The 17,511-nt window shown below is 38.6% G+C and overlaps 1 protein-coding gene across 1 annotated transcript in view; it reads left to right on the plus strand.

Moving 5' to 3' along the window:
* Positions 1–17,511, plus strand: part of CDKL5 (cyclin-dependent kinase-like 5) — a 77,626-nt gene that overhangs the window by 9,204 nt on the left and 50,911 nt on the right. The gene's annotated exons all lie outside the window — the stretch shown is intronic.

Raw genomic sequence — 17,511 nt, forward strand, 5'->3', positions numbered from 1 at the left:
CCCCCCCCCCAACTTATTCATACTTACCCTGATCTGCTACATACTTCTGCAGCAGAAACAAGGTGCACAAATGCATATGTTCTCTGAAAAGTTTTTTGTTATGTTTTCAGTTCTTAGTATAGAATTGTGGCCTTACTGAACAACTAATTATCAGTTGACCATAAAATGCTTTGAAAGAGAAAGCTTTGTTTGGGTGCTGCTGTATCTCCTAATCTTTCAGTCCACAAACAGTCTTTATTATATTGAGAACAACTCCTTCCTGAATGTGTGTTATGAAGCATATTTTTACGTACAGTTCTCATAATAAAGATTACCACAGATTCCAGTGTGCTGAAAGTTAATTGCAAAGTGGTTTTCTTAGATTCCTTAGACTTAACCTTGGATGAACAAGGTTACCATCATTATCAGTTTTCTGTTCAGCTGTAGAGAGACTTTTTTTTTTTTTAATTGTGAGGTTTTCAGGTATAACAGACATAGATTATATTTATAAGTGTAATCATGCACAGAGGTGTAGAAAGATGAAATTCTATAGGACCAAAAAAACTTGGTTGGCTGGTTACACCTACCTCTTCTTTTGACAGTACACATCTTGACCAGCAGGCAAGCTATCTTCTTGAAATCAATTAACATTTCCAACAGAGAAGGAATAACGCCATGTTTATGCACAGAAATATGTTACAGGCAACGCCATCTGCAGATTAAAGCTGACTAGCTGCTTCTTCTACAAGATCAAATTTCCTGTGACTCTGTGAAAAATTCATCAGAGTAGTGTGTACCTCTTCCCCCCCCCCCCCCGAGCATCATCTAGTGAAGAACGGTGTTAAGAAATGTATACAAGATAGTATCTGGTAGAATTGCAGTCTGGGTTCTGAACCTGCTCTAATTTTGTGAGTCTTTCCTGCTTCTACTGCTATAAATGTTGCTGTAGTGCTAAGGAATCGAAACTATTTGGGGAGCAAAAGAGAAAAGTAGGAACTTCACTAGTGACCTTTAGGAAGGCTTAAGAGAGGCCAAATAACATCTATCCCATAGACTCCAGCAGATTTAAAAAAAAAAAAAAAAAAAAAAAAAAAAGGAGGGCATGAAATATTTAGAAATTCTGAGATATAGTGCCCCCTTCATCCAGGTTCCCCAGATCATATAAAACAGAGACTGCAAACCAGATCTCTGAGATGACATCAGTATCAGAGAAGCAAATCAAGGGACATCAGCCTTTCTGCAGTATTTCTCACTTTCTATTCACTATGGTTCTCAATGAAGTTGATACTTTTAAATTTATATTACTGAAGATTAGCTTCTGTTGCTTGACCAACGTCCTTTCAATTTCACATATGTACATGTAGAGCCGTGCAGAAGTATATACACACACGCATATGCATGTGCATTTGTTTAGTTAATGAGTTACAGCAAGTGGTCTCTTCTGGTCAGTTTTAGAAACTGATACTAGCCCATTCCTTTGTTGTCTCTTAGCAGATTTTTGTATGTACTTTTTATGGTCCTTTTTATGAGTATGAGGAAAACTGAACACTTGTGCCTCAGCATGAAATACAGATGACAATGATTCTGTTGTTTAACCAAAGTATTTAGCAGGAGTGTACAAGTCTTTAACCGAAATCTGAATAAAAAACTTCACAATCAAAGTCTTGTGATTATATTTTCTCAGCTTTCACTTGTCTCTTCATCTGAAGATCGTGTTTCAGGAACTTTCTGAAAAATTATCCTCATTGGGAAAGCATCTTCAGGCCGGTTAGTCTCACCTCTGTCCCTGGGAAGGTAATGGGGTGACGCTTGAGGGTAAATCACACTTGACCAATCTGATAGCCTTCTGTGATATTATAACTGGTTGGCTGGGTGGGAGGAGAGCAGTAGATGTCATCTACCTTGACTTCAGCAAGGCTTGGCTAGATGAGGAGACAGTGTGGTGGATTGAGAGCTGGCTGTGTGACAGAACTCAGAGGGTTGTGATTAATGGAGCAGTGTCAAGTTGGAGGCCTGTAGCCAGTGGTGTCCCCCAGGGGTCAATACTCGGTCCAATATTGAGAAATATATTGAACAGTAACCTGGATGAGGGGACAGAGTGTATCCTCAGCAAGTTTGCTGATGATACCAAACTGGGAGGGGTGGCTGACTCTCCAGAGGGCCGCGCTGCCATCCAGCGTGACCTGGACAGGCTGGAGAGCTGGGCAGAGAGGAACCTAATGAGGTTCAACATAAGCAAGTGCAGGGTCCTGCACCTGGGGAGGAAGAATGCTAGGCACCAGTATAGGTTAGGGATGGACCTGCTGGGAAGTAGCTCTGAGGAGAAGGATTTGGGGGTCCTGGTAGATAGTAAATTGTCCATGAGCCATCAATGTGCCCTTGTCACCAAAAAGGCCAATGGAATCCTCGGCTGCATAGGGAAGTGTGTCCAGTAGGTCGAGGGAGGTCATTCTCCCCCTCTACTTGGCACTGGTGAGGCCACAACTGGAATGCTGTGTCCAGTTCTGGGCTCCCCAGTTCAAGAGAGACAGGGAACTGCTGGAGAGAGTCCAGCGAAGGGCAACCAAGATGATCAAGGGATTGGAGCATCTCCCTTATGAGGAAAGGCTGAGAGAGCTGGGACTCTTTAGCCTGGAGAAGAGAAGGCTGAGGGGAGCACTTATTACTACTTACAAATATCTTAATGGTGGGTTGAAGGAGGATGGAGCCACACTCTTCTTGGTGGTTCCCAGTGACAGGACGAGGGGCAACGGGTGCAAGTTGGAACATAGGAAGTTCCAGTCCAACACACGGAAAAACTTCTTTACAGTTCGGGTGACAGAGCACTGGCACAGGCTGCCCAGGGAGGTTGTGGAGTCCCCTTCTCTGGAGATTTTCAAGACCCGCCTGGATGCATTCCCGAGTAATGTGCTCTGGGCAATCCTGCTTTAGCAGGGGAGTTGGACTAGATGATCTCTAGAGGTCCCTTCCAACTCTGAAAATTCGGTGATTCCATGATCTTGTGCTTTTTTCCAAAATGCGTTTGCGTGAAGGAAGGCAATCTTTTACCACTTATATACTATTAGGAAGAAAAAAAAACAAGTTAAAGTGAATGGTCTACTTAATTTTGGTAGCTCTATTTCTACAGTAAACAACAAGTCCTAGAATTTTTCAATGGGAGAACCATTTTCTGAAAATATCTGGCTGGGAATCAAATTATAAGGGCATAGCATATTCTTGCTAAGATTAAATCTTTGGAAAGACAAAAATAAAGGAATAATTAGGTCTAGGGATCTTTTGTCCGTGGATTTGTGTTTTTGTGGGGTTTTTTTCCCCTCTTGATTTTTAGGTTAGGGTGCGTTAACAATTGACATTTTGCAAGGCCACCTTTTCTTTTTTGAAGAGGTGGTGGTAGTTGACTATTTACACTGTACTACCTGAGTGGAACCTGTGTGAGGAGATTGATTCTTTTTTTTTTTTTCCAGTGCAGATTTTACTCAGATTTGGAGTAATTAATGATTCACTTGTTTTATATTACTCGTCACACAGCTTTTGTTATATAATATTAGATTGTAATGTTACTTTTTAAAATATAAAATAATTTCACATCCAGAATTGTGTTATAATGAAACCAAGTCAGATTTAGAACACAAATGCTAGTCAACAAACTGTTGTTAGAGCTATTGTTTACACTCTGTGCCAGCAGAAGGCTTGCTACTATAGCGGTTTACAAAGGACAGAAGGCAACTTTTCTCTGAAGAATCTTTGTTTTTCATATCTGCATCTAGTGTAGACTAAGTACTGCAATGAAGCTTCAAGCTTACTTGTACTGTTTTAGCTTTTTGGATTTTTGCGGTAGGCTTAAATGTTTTGTATCCCCCAAATCAAATCTGAACTAACAGTACTGTTGTTAAATATTAAAGAGAAATTTTACTAAGTAAAAGATTTGAAATTTTTATTCCACAAAGAATCCTAAAGCTTTTCCAATTGTTATTTTTAATTTCAGTTCCATTTAAATGAATCTTTATAGTGCCTTGGAACTGAGAGAAATACAGCTCTAGGGATCAATATATAACATATTCTCTAAATATCTATTTTTCTTATGACAACCTGTCATGTAAATCTTTGTGCTTTTACCCAAGATCTTAGCTGAAACATGCTCTTGGAAGTTTAACATAAGGAAAGGCGCTACTTCTAATGGGGTCTTCTTTGCAAGTTATTTAAAGCTTTATTGATCACGGATAGTACCTTCAATTGTACCAGGAAAAGTAAACGTGAAGCTCGTAGCAGAGATATTTATAACTTCGTGAATATACTCACCAGAGAACGTGTACTTTTTTCCCCTAATGTACAGGTTAAAGAAGAAGGATGAGCTTAAGAAATTCTGATCTCGCTGCTAGCGATGCCAGATTGCTTTGTGGGAAGTGAGAATTGACGCTGCACAGTTACATTGGCATTGGAGATGTTCTTACTTCAGTAGCACAGTTGGGAATACTTTATTTGTATTCCTAGCATGTGTATTACAAACAAAATCCAATGGACTGTGATGATAATAATGTAGCAGTGGAACTCAAAGAATACTGATACAGAGAAGGTAATATCTCTGAAGTTACTAGTGTTGATCATTATTTCTGAAATGTACCTTAAAACCAAGTGCATGCATATAAGTTTGTGCATGCATGAACAAAAACATACAGAAGGGTTGCAAAGTGAAGTAAATTGGGTGGAATTAATCTCATGCACTGTTTCAATGTGTAGGTCTTACATAACCAATCTCTCTAGGTTATATAAATTGAGAAAGTCCTACATCCAAAAAGCATTTCATACCATCTGGAAATGGTTAAAATCGGTAACCTTCTGGCTGGCTGAATCTTTTCTCCCTCCCCTGCTTTTACTAGCTGTGGGGAAAGCCTTGCCAACGCCCGTTGGATATATAACTCTTAGCTGGCTAAAGCTAAATGAGATGGACTCTACCTTAGGAAATAGATGAGGTTTTCTGTAGATGTATTGAGTCTCTTTCAACACAAAATATACTTGTTCTCAGTTTAAATTTAGCTTTGGAGATTGCTGTTTCTATTTTAGACCTGGAGAAGGGCTTCAGTCTCTTTTGCGTGCCCCAGTAGTTCTAATAAAAGAATGCTACCTTTTCCCCTCAAATACTGCCTTGCTTATATACACTGTGATAAACTTTTTTTCACATAATTTTCTAGACTTCTCAAATACAAAATTCATCATATAACACCATATGGATACCCACACAGTTTTCACACAGCTGTCAGCTTCTAGTATTTGAGACGGTGTAGCTAGTAACCTGTTGCCTTCATCCCCCGTGCATACTAGATTGCTGTGGAATGAGACTCATCTGTGGTTTTAGTGGGTCTGCAGCTATTTCTGAATTCTCACTGTTCCTCTGCTTTCAGTAAAATGGGGTTCCAGTAAAATTTTAGATGTTCAGATTCATTTATTTGTTGTACTGGTTTTAATACTAACTTCTAAGCCCAGGTGGCTTATCCCAATTCCCTCTTCCAATCTGTTTGTGGCCTGCATTTGTCTGCCTTCTTTTTCTTGTCTCTTTAGCCTATATACTCCCTGGCTATCAGCTCTTCATTTTGTGCTTTTTAATCCCCTCTCCCCACATACTGTTTCCAGTGTTTGGAACAATAAACTTGGTAAGATCCAGACACTGTTTTCCTTCCCTGTTTTCCAAGAAGTATTTGTTTGTCATGTTTGGGCAAACTTTCACAGTGAACCTAAATTCTGCATGATTTTTTTTTTTTTTTCCTGCTCAAAAGCGCATGTGTGTATGTGGGATCTGTTACATAGTCTTATTGGTAGGGGCGATTTTTGTTAGAATAGCTTTCTTTAATCTTCCTGGAACTTGTGTGATGCTTAAACTTTTTTCTCCTTTTTTGAGATATAAGAGAAAATATACTGATCTAGTCATGAGTCTTTAGATGCTGCAGAAACTGCCTGAAATAAGTCCACAAATTCGCTTTCTTAATTTAGCTCCAAACCCTGAAATTTCATTTGTAGAAATGCTATTTTCATGAAGGCTTAGCTGCTGTTTTTTTGTCATCTGTTAGTAGTAACAGAAGTCTTCCTTGGGTGCAGATTCCTTTATTTCCTCATGTACATTCTGCTTCTCAGGTTGACTGAATTACTATGCAACTTGTGTAGAGGCAGCTCTCCTGTTCCTCTGACCTCTGCAACAATGATCAGTAAAACCCATATGTGTTTGAGGTATGAATCTTGCCTGCTGTCCTTTTTTAAGCAGTTTGCATCAAATTTTAACCCTTAATGCTATGCTATAAAGAAGAGAAAAATCTCTAAAAGGAATGCAGTTTTAAATGTTTGGCAGAGCAAAATGGCAGTTTTCTTAAGGGATAAGAATTTCTCTCTTACTGTCCAAAGAATGCACTGTCTGTATAATCTGAGAGAAGAAAAAGCCTTTCTTTCTCTGCAAACTTGAATGTGGAAACTTTGAGAAGAAGTGAAGATGTCCACTGAAACCCATATCAATATATAGACTGGAAAAAAAGGGGTTTTTTTAAAAATAGCTAAATTGAAAGGGAAGTAGGAAAGAGCATTGATTTAGGATTCTGCAGACCATCCATCAGGCTGGTTGTGAAAGAGTCAGAAGTGAAGAGAAATGATAAATAAAATGTCAGGAAAAATGGTCCTGCTGTATTATAATGTTTCACAGAATTTGATGTTAAAGATTTTAAAACAATTTTAAAAATCAGGACAAGAAAATAGTACCAACTTGCACCTATAGAGCTTTCACTATGTAAGATTGCCCTGGAATTTTGCTTTGATAAGAGTGTAATCTGAGCAAAAACATCTCTTGAGGGGGGAAAAAAAAAATAGAGAGCAAAAAGACATCTTTTTGTACATGCCACAGAATCCTTGGGCGGGGTGGGGGGGATATTTTCTCACCATAATACTGTTGTGTAATGGAATAAGTAGCCAAAGAACTGAGGCTAGAAAATGCAGGGGGCATTTCCTGTTCAAATTTTATCATCCCTTCCCTAGAGAATAACACAGAAATATTATCATTAAAGATCTGAAAGAAGTAAAAGGGATGTTTGTGAGCCTTAGTGCTACTTGAGAAAGGAGGTACCATATAATGGAGAGGACATGGAATGGCATGTTCTTAGGGTTAACGTAGATATCTGTGAAATATTCCACAGCCAAACGTATCAGCGAGCTGAGACCAGATTACCAAAGGTGTTGGTTACATTCAGTAACACCTTTTTTTCTACTAAATCGCATGGACCAGGCAGTGTAACACTATTTTGTGTACCCAAAGGGGGAAAAAAAAAACCAGTTTTCAGTTTAAAACTTTTTTTTAAATTGGAAACACTAAACATAAGACTTCTTATCTTTGGGATCCTGGACAAGGACAACAGTGTAGCTTGGGCTTTCTCCCAGATGTGGAAAGCTTGTCATTACTAACATATACTCTCTTTCAAATTAATGTATTAAAACCAAAAATAAGCTCAATCATGGCTCTTGCTTCTGCTCCAGAGTAGATCTGGAATGGCTGTTTGGTACCTGAATAGGTGATTACCACCTCTGGTGGTTTAAGGCCCACTCCAGAATATGGAGGAGTTGCTGCTGCCATTTCTGCATTAGAGGGAAAGTTAAAGTTAGGGCAAACTTCGTGTGTAAGTCTGCAGCATGGAAAATAACAGTTGCTGCTGCTATTTTTGATTATTTTTTTTTTTCCTTCAGCACCAAGATAGACATTTTTTCTTTCTAAGATAATGGTAAACTGAGCAAACTAAGTTTGGGAAATCCTATTCTAGCTTGTTCTCTAAAATGAAAATTTACTTAGCATTTAAAAATTGTTAAAATAGAATTAATACTGAGTGTTTATGATGGATAGATACAAGCACTTCAGGAAAGATGGGCTCAAAAGACAAAGAGGGGTGAGGTTTTTCTTTGTATGAAGGAGTGTCTCAGATATATGAAGGTCTTTTCTGGGATAGGTGACAGTGTAGCTGAGAGCCTGTGGTTCAGAATTAGAGGTGAGGCCAGAAACTGTGTCATTGTATTGGGACTTTTTTGTAGACCACCTGATCAGGGTGAAGAAGCGAGCAAAGCCTTCTTTAAACAGCTGATGAAGTTTCTGAATCGCAGACCCTGGTTTTCATGGGGTAACTTCCCTGGTATCTGCTGCAAGAGCAACATGGTGGGCTATAAGTGGTTCCAAACGTTTATGGAGGATGTCAGGGAAAATTTCTTGATACAGGTGCTGGAAGGGCCAGCCAGATTGTTATAATAATTGGCTACAATGGCTGTGAAATAGTGGAGTTCAAGATCATGAGTAGATTGAGGGGGGGGAAAAAGTAACAGAGTACAGACCTTGAACAGAGAATATTCAAGAAGCTGGTGGGTGGGGAGCTCATGAGAGGCAGCTCTAAAAAGCAAGGGAAAGCTGGCAGTCCTTTAAGAACAGCATCCTCCAAGCACAGGAACGGTCTGTCTCAGTGCTTAGGAAAGCAAGCAGACTTCTCAGGAGACTGACGTGGCCAAGAATGGAGTTCATGATGGAGCTCCAGTGCAAAGAAAATGTACACAGGAGCTGTAAGCATAGATAAGTTGCAAAGGCGGAATGTAGAAACATTGCTCTGGTGGATCTGGGTGGTGTTGGGAAAGCTAGAGCTCTGCTGGAGTTGAGATTTGTAGGGGCAGCAAGAAGGGCTTCTAGTGCTACTTTGGTAGTGAAAGGCTGAACAAGGAAAGTATGGGCCCATTGCTGACTGGGGCAGGCAATTTAGTGACTGCAGAGCCAGATAAAGTCTTAGGTGCTCAGTGCCTTCTTTGCCTTTGTCTTTAGTGGCAAAATCTCCCAGGTATCTATGCCTAGTGAAAGGGTTGAGGAAGAAGATGAATTACCAGCAGTGGGTAAGGACTGAGTTGAGAATTACTCAAGAGAACTCAGCCTATGCAGTTTAACGGAACCAGACAGGTGGTACTGAGTCAGCAAGACAGCACTTGATTGTCTTTGATAGGTTGTGGAAACTGAGGGAGATACTTGATAAAAAGATAAAGGAACCAGCGTGGGTTTTGTTTGGGTTTTTTTTTTTTTTATAATTAAAAGAAACAAAAAAAAAAACCCCATTCCAACTGATTTTACCCATGATTGGAAAATTCAAATGTGATTTCCATGCATTTCCCATGCCTGCTGAAGTTGAATATATGCTTTGATTTGATTTTCTTTTTATGTGCTGGTAGACATGGAAAGATGACATGATTGAGAAACAAATTGAGGTATGTATGTGTGCACCTATGCAAGCGTCTGAAGTCCCACTGTAGTCAATGGAAATCTAGTCAAGGAGTAGAGGAAAGTTCAATTCATGCTGCTGTGGGGATGAAAGGTGCACTTTAGTTGCCTGAGCATAAGGTCCTGCTGCTTTTGGCAATACCTGGGATGCAGTCCTTACCTCTAGCTTCTCCTCTATGAGGTATACATCTCTATAAATCTTCCGTCATTTCTGCCAATGCCATGTGAGTGTTGCAGGTACCTAGGGAATCATAAACACTACTAGATGCCTGTGTTTAGGCTATGGAATCATGTCTTGAGTGATAGGTCAACTTAGAGCTCTCCAGCTCTGCTTGTAGTAGAAGCTTGAACACCCAACTCACATGCAGGTATCTGAATTTAGATGTCTTAATCTGAAAATGAATTCTACCTGAAGAGTTTTGGCCTCAGGAACCTGCTTGGGAAGTTTGCCTTTGGGTCATAGTAGGTCTTGTTTTACAGATTAAAAAAATGCCTGTCAGATTGTCGATAAGAAAAAAAAACAACAAAAAATTTAAAAATGTGAAAGTACCAGATAAAAAATATATCGTATCAGTTGCAGAAGTAGATTTCAAAATGAAAGCTTGAAGTGTCGCCAGTCATGCTGAGACTATGTTGATGATCAAAGTTGGAGTAATAATACTGAAGACGTTGACGTTGATGCACCTTTAAAAAAAAAAAAAAAACCACAAACCCAACAAAACCAAAAAACTAAACCCAAACAAAATAAAACAAAGAAGTATTTTCCAATAAATTCTACCTACTCTTGAGTTCCAAGGTTCCCAGGAAAAGAGCATTGTATTAGTAATAACAAAGAATTAAGAAATACAATATAATTATAAACATCTTGCTCACCTCTGCATTTATGGAGTCAGCAATATCTTCAAAGAAGCCATAAAGGCAGTACAGGTTGACTTCCTGTTTTTTCACTTTGTTATCATTTGTATTCCGAATGCTAAGATTATGCTATAAGAAGTAATTAAAGAATACTGATATCTGCCCAATGCGGTATTATGCTATTTATAAATAGCTTTATTTTTGTTCTCAATTTTTTCTCAATTTCCAGATGCAACAGGCAAAAATATCAAATTGAATTGGAAAAGGATTGGGGTATGAAACTGAAATGACTATTACTACTTTTCAGAATCAGAAAAAATTTATAGCCATTTATCGAATTTGGGTTCTGTTTTACATCTAGGGTTAGGATTAAACAATCTGTCAAATTGTAAAATTATACAGATTAGCGCTACAATCGTGCTACAATAGAAAGGAATGAAGGCCAGATGATAAAAATATTGCCACAATAATACTAGTTTACTGTGAAAAGCCAGAATAGCTGCATTTATAGTATTTAAAAGCGTTTTTTTTATTCCAGATCCTTACATTACACTACTGTACAAATTCTTTGGGAATACTTATTTGCTTGGAGAAAATTGTGAATAACTATGAAAACTGCATTTGGAACAATGAAAGTTTCAACACTAACCACTATCATCAGCCTAGTAGCTAGTAGAAAATATGAGAGGGTTCGCTTACTTCAAGTGTTCTTTTTAGGGTAGTATTTTAGGGTTGGAGGACTTTAAATGCTAATGTTATGACCTTGGGTTAAAGAAACGGCTAATTCTCAATGTTTATGAAAAGCCAGCATTCAGCATAATGTAAAAGAGGATGCAGGCAGAATTTGCACAGAGCTGACTTCAGTCTAGAGAGATGAGCTGCCCTAGGCTTCCTTGGGAGTCTAGGGAGTCGCTTCTGCCATTCATGCAGAGGTGACTGAGAGCACCTTAGCTTTAGTCCTGCTCTGAATCACTCTGTGCACCTCTGCCCATCTTAAATGAAAGTGGGAGGGACTAGCCTGCAAGGCGAAGATTATTCTTTGTGACTTTTGTGGAAAGTAGTTGGGGGGAACCCATGAATGGGTAGATTTCAAGTTTTTGAAGAATATAAAATGCATGCGTTGTAAAGCAAAATTCAGGTGTGCCTCCTAATAACTGCTCAAAGCAGAGTCAACTACAGCAGGTTGCTCCAAATCTTGTCCTGGTGGATTTTTAATGTATTTAAGGCTATTCAGACTACCCCCAGGGTTGGGGGACACTCAGGAGGTGCCTTCCAGCCCCAATCATCCTGTGAGCCTGTAAACTTACTGCAGTCTGGAGGGCCTCTGCCACCAGCAGAGCAGGAACTGTTTCGTCAAAAAATTGAATCCGTCATCTTGCGCATCTCTTCTGTCTACGCAGAATATTGTAAGATACTCCACTAGATTTTGAAAGTAACGTTGCAAAATTTGCAAGCACCTGGTATTAGAAGTCTTGAGAAGACAGGAAGCTGTGTATCGATCTGTTAGTACTGTCCAAATGTAGCAATGTTTTAAGGCAGAATGCAAATGGAGTCAGGACAGTGTCAGGGCGATGTCTTAAGGACCTGATTTACGTCCAGGTAACGATGACTGTTACTTCTCAGAACTTGCATTGTGAGGTAGATTAGCCTAAGTTTAAAGACTTTTGTAATGACAACTGTTAAATTTATGATACATTGATCAATCCTGATTAAAATGGTAATGGTTTATGTTCTTGTTTTGAGAGTAACTTTGGAAAATGACTTTGCTGTTTTTTAAAAAAGTTTCATTTTAAGTGACTCATTAAAAATAAAGGTTTTGCTGTCCTGCAATGGTTTCATGAGCTTCTGTTGCCTCTGGTGATTGCTTAATGTTCTGTGATTTTTGCTGGTATCAAGATTATTGAAAGATCTATCCTAAACATTGAAATGTTGAAGAACATAATCACACATATGCAAGTCAAACTTTGTTCAGAAAAGGCATTAGCTGTGGGATATGTTTGGCAGAATTTTGTTAATTTTTTTCCATGTGTCTTTGTTGTAACAAACTAAATTGTCTGAATGTAATTATGAATCGGTGAGCATCAGATCACAATTTCTTTCCTGCTTCTAGATTATTTTTATAAAAAGTAAATGTATCAGTAGAGGATGCAATTGATCTCACATTTTGTAGCAGAAGTTAGGCATGCGTTTATCTTTGGGCATTATAGTTTCATACTTGTACAGGTGGAAGACATGAACCAATCACAGAACATGCAATATCATATCTTAATATGCCACTTGATATATCGGCATAAACCCCTGAGTGATGTACTAGATATTTCTGGAGCAGCACCGCCTGAGTAAAGGTAGCACCATGGTACTTCTCCATGGCACATACTCAGTATTGACGATCACTATCTCTACTCATGTTTGTTGATTTTTATAAACACTTATTCCTTCAGTTGTTTTAAAAAAATCCATGCTTGAGAAATTCTTGTAATCATATAGGGCGAGGCAGTAACTTTATAGCTGAATGATGTAACTTTCTGAAAGATGGAATCTTATCTATTTTTCAGGAATCCTTTTGCGTACCTATGCTTTGTGTCGAATTTTCCTTGATATGCAAAAGAAAAAGGGGGAAAAAAAATCCTAACAGAAACCTTTGAAACAAAATAGGGACAGACATTTGAAGAGAGTGTTTTTGTCACGTTGTCCTGGTTGGGGCAGGGACGGGGTTGATTTCCCCCAGGAGCCGGCCGGGGGCGGGTATTCCATCCCACGTGACCCATGCCTGGGCTATCAGAGGCGTGAGCCGGGCGAGGAGAGCAGTCGCCACTCGGGGGTGGGCGATGGCGGTGCGGGTCCGGTCAGTGCGCTGTGCGGCGGTACTGTAATCGCGTCTTCATATCCCTTTATCGGTGTTACTGTTTTGGTTTCATCTTCCCTTTTGCTGTTCTGTTAAATTGCACTATTTTGACCCACAAGTTTTGCCCTGTCGATTTTATTTTTTTTTTACCCCACGGCTGTGGGAGTGGAGTGAGCGGCTGCGCGGTTATTTATTGCCGGCTGAAGCCAAATCCACGACACACGTGATATTTTTCAAGAATGCCATATAGTTTGGTATGACATGTTTCTCTTTCCGGAGAAGAATGGTTATAGTTCTAAGATCTTGAGTTATGCTGAGGAGCACCTTGCTCCTTGAGTACTCCCATTGTTAACATCAAGGATTTTTCTAGAAAGCAACAGATACATTCATGTACTGTTTTGGAAAAGCACTGTCCTGTCATATATATTATGTAGAGACAATGAAAAAATAGGAGGACCTCTATCCTTTAAATAAAATAAAATAAAATGCTTTCGAAATCAGGGAGCTCTTCTACTTTGATACTGGTGACAGGAAATACCAGGTGCCTACAGTCTTCTGAGGAAACCTGGGAGAGAAGTCTCTGGGTGGCTAGCAGAAGAGCTGTGAGAACTGCTCTGCTTTCATAAGCATACTTACCTTTCATCTTTGGCTAACTAGACAGACAGTAAATCACATGTTTTCTCTAGAGACAATTCCCATGCATGTTTTGAATTAAAGGAAAGGATTGAGCCCTAGCATGAAGTCATTCCCATCTCCAGGACTGGAGATCTCCTTTTCCCGTAAACAGGTATCTCCTTCCTCCTGTCTTTATATGTATTTATTTATAAATGAAACGGAACAGACATGGATTAAGAAATTTTTGTCTTGTCCTTATTAAATGGTATTAGCAGGTTTGTACATGGAGGAGATGTATTTTGCCCCATTTTAGATTGTGTACGTCCTTTTACACAAAGTCTTTTCAGTAACATTAATCTGTTGTTGCACACTTAACTGTAAACCAGTTCTTTTCCTATGGATTTATAACATAACATGTTTATAGTTTATGTGCTCAATAAGCAGAGGTAGTACCAATGCTATAAGAGATTTGACTTGTGCATTTGCAAATTCGCCATTGCTACAGAATCTAAAGTGAAATATTGAGGCCAGAAGTTTTTAGTAGAACAAGATAACGAGATGCTTAGTAATACATGTAGCTGAGTGAAAATAAAATTACAGCTAAGTGAACTCAAATTTTCATACTTCATGATATAAGCTAGTAGTAGAGATCAGAAAGGATATTCTGTGTTCCGTAAAGACCACAGAATATTTAAGATTACTTGAGTTTTTTCGGTCCTTGACATTCATTGAATTCTCAAGCATTTAATCGACCCGTAATACCTTATCTGCCCAGATGATACATTAATTGGATATGAGAGTTTTCCATTATAGGAATTGCATACTGAGCTATTGTCTAAGGAGTGTTTCTGCGATCAGACTGAACATTGTTTTCAGAGTTTCATTGTGTTCCAGAGTACAGTCTTGAAAAAAACCACCTTTGAAATACAAAAAAGAAAAAGATATTTTAGAGAACGACAGTTCTATATTGGAGAATTGCAGTTTGGCCTGGTTTTGAGAAGCAGAGCACCAGATCCACAAAAGAGGTCAGATCTCCAAAAGGACTTTTAAGTAAAGGTTTAAGTAACAAAGTCTAAATTTGATCTGTAAAGAAGCTTTCAGATTCCCATAGGAATTTTCACTGTTAAATACCCTTAGTGCTCAAAGCTCAGCTTTTCTTTGTATCCCTGATTCTGTCCCATCTACTCAGGGCCTAACAATGTGGTGTGTTTGCTTTGCACCTAGTGCGTGTCAGTACTTGTTTGAAACTTCAGGTTTCGCCTGCGTCATCTGACGTCTCTAGCATCTGTCTCCTAATCCAGGAAGCATACTCTCACCACCCCTACTATATGCCTGCTGAATTGGTCCATATAAAAAATGTATTCCATGTTTTCCAATCTCATTCTGTGATTAACAGTTATGTTCGATGGCTGATCAAAAGCTATGCCGGTTAGTTCATTGTACAGTTTACATATGCTGCTTGTCTGCAACATCGTACAATGTATAGGAGATTGCTTCCTTCCCACCGGGAAGGATATTCTATATATGGCTGACAAACTTGAGAAAATGTTTTGAAATTTTTTCTTTGTTAAACCTGCATTTCTCTGTAAAATGTGATTGAAACCGGACATCTACTTCAAAATTGCTAGTGGTGATGGCAAGCAGAGACACAGACAAACAGGGCATTTCAGATGGATTCTTCCTCAGGAAACTAGTTTAAAACATGATCGATGAGGAGCTACTATTTTTTATGTCACCTCATACAAACTATTTAGTTGGTTTAGAGCACTCAACCAAGAAGTGGGAAACGTGCACTCAGGTTTAGTTTTCTGTTCTGCCTGTTGGAGCACTCAGAGACCCTACTGTCTTGGAGGTGTTCCACGTCATAGGGAAGTTACAGACTTTTTGACAAGCAGGAACATCATATTTAAAAATCTGTGCATAGTAATCTTAAGAGTCCTTGTATCCATTTTAGCTTTGGCTTGACTGCTTCAGCAGTAGTTGATTCCTAGAGAATACCATTTAGATAGGATGAGGTCCTCCAAGAAACCTAGACAAGAATGTCCCTCCCTAAGGAGGAACAAATTATTACTAGTGCAACACCTCAAAGCATCTATTGTCTAGTCCCATTTTGGTGTTGTTTCACTTCAGGTTATTTACATATTATTTGTTAGGGTTTTTTTAAGATAGGGAATATGTCACACGTAAATTCTTGGTTGCTTAATTTTTTTGCCTTAAATTAGTTAAATGAAATAATACAAGTGATAAAGCTTTTCAAATTAAAATTTCTTAAATGCTATAGTATTTTGAACTGTTTGGATAACTTTTTCTTCCATACGTGTGTTGCTGAAGTCTTTATGTTCCTGTTCTTCATAGAGCCACTCGTACTTTAAATATTGGACGTTTGATTGCATACCTTAATTAAGTCTTTGCAAGATTGTGACACAAAAGCTTTTAAAAATTAACTTCTAAAATAATCACATTCACTGTACAGGGACAGCAGCATATGGCAGAGAAGCCACATGGACTACATTTCTTGAATGGTGCAGAATTGCTGTCCCTGTGAGGCAACAGCTTTTAACTCCTACATTTCTTCCAGTGTACTTAGCCATTACTTCGAGAATAAAAATACAGCCTTTCAGTGGTTGCTGGAACGTCTACAAATTTTTCTTTTCCTTCATGTGAAATAGGAATGTAATGCTAATGCTTAAATTTGGCTCATCTGCAAAGTGGTGCATGCACACTGTCTAAACATAGGCATGATACAGTCTGCAGAGTTTTTTGAGTGCAATTAGGGTGTTCCTTTTCTGAAAAACCTTTCAGAGATTAATTAGCCAGAGCACCTAACAGTAGGTACCAGAAGTCAAATATAAGTTAAATTTACTCACCCCCTTAGCAGTGTTCCTTCATAGTGCTAGTAACTATTATTATTATTACTGTAGTTAGAGTTAATAAACATAACAATACTATAACTTAGTACTAATGATATAATTAGTAAAATAGTCTGTTTGGTTTTGTTTAGACTACTCAGTTTGTAAGCCTCCTGAAACAAAAATATTTAGGAACTATATTTGACGTAAAAGCTATAGCTAAGCCTTTCAGAATCACTCCAAACCTGGAATGCATATTATGTCCTCAGTTCTGACATCCTGTTCTGTTCTGTAAAATTTGTTGAACAAAGGGTAGTGCTTGGACCTTTGTAGTATCTCAGCTGAATTTATGTAATGTATCAGCCTTCAGATTAGACCAGTGTATATGAAGGGTAGGTTTCAGTAGCAGAAAAGCAATGCAAGTCCTTTCTAGGAGTAGTATGTGCTGCTTCTACTGAACTATTCTTCTTCAATGCAAGGCAGATATAGTTGGGTCACTTAAATCATAATGTAATGCTTCCAGGTTTTTCTGATAGATAAGTGATGATTGAAGGATATTGTTTTTTAAACATGCAAATCATACACACACATATTCTTTGACTTGTTTGCAAATTCTATTGATTTCTGTTAATCAATTGATTTTCATTTAAAGGCCTTAAAAGGCATTATTCACTATCTACAGGGATCTTTCTAGGTGCTTTTATTTTAATTGGGGTCAGGTGTTTTACAGGTTCATGTTTTATAACAATTTGAAGTGAAACATGGAGTAAATGTTTGCATTACTCAGTACTTGGTTATGCACACGTCTTCAGGTATTCCAGAAGGACTTCACTTTTTTTATTGCTGTTCTCCAGTCTAGCCTTTGTATGCTATTAATAGTGGTTGTTTTTTTTTTTTTTTAAGCTGTGATGTTTGAAAAAGGTGTGTAAGCTAGATCTAGCTTGTCAAGTAACCCAGGTAGCCTTCTGCCCGTCTGCTCACATGCGCTTACTCTGTGACCTTATAGCTTCTTCCCTGTCAAATTGCTAAAATTCAGGTGCTGCATCGATGTATGAACAGACCTGCACTAGTCACGTCATGCTGATCGTATTTTGGCCATG

The sequence above is a fragment of the Charadrius vociferus genome, unplaced genomic scaffold (assembly GCF_000708025.1).
Source record: "Charadrius vociferus isolate BGI_N301 unplaced genomic scaffold, ASM70802v2 scaffold200, whole genome shotgun sequence".
NCBI lineage: Eukaryota > Metazoa > Chordata > Aves > Charadriiformes > Charadriidae > Charadrius > Charadrius vociferus.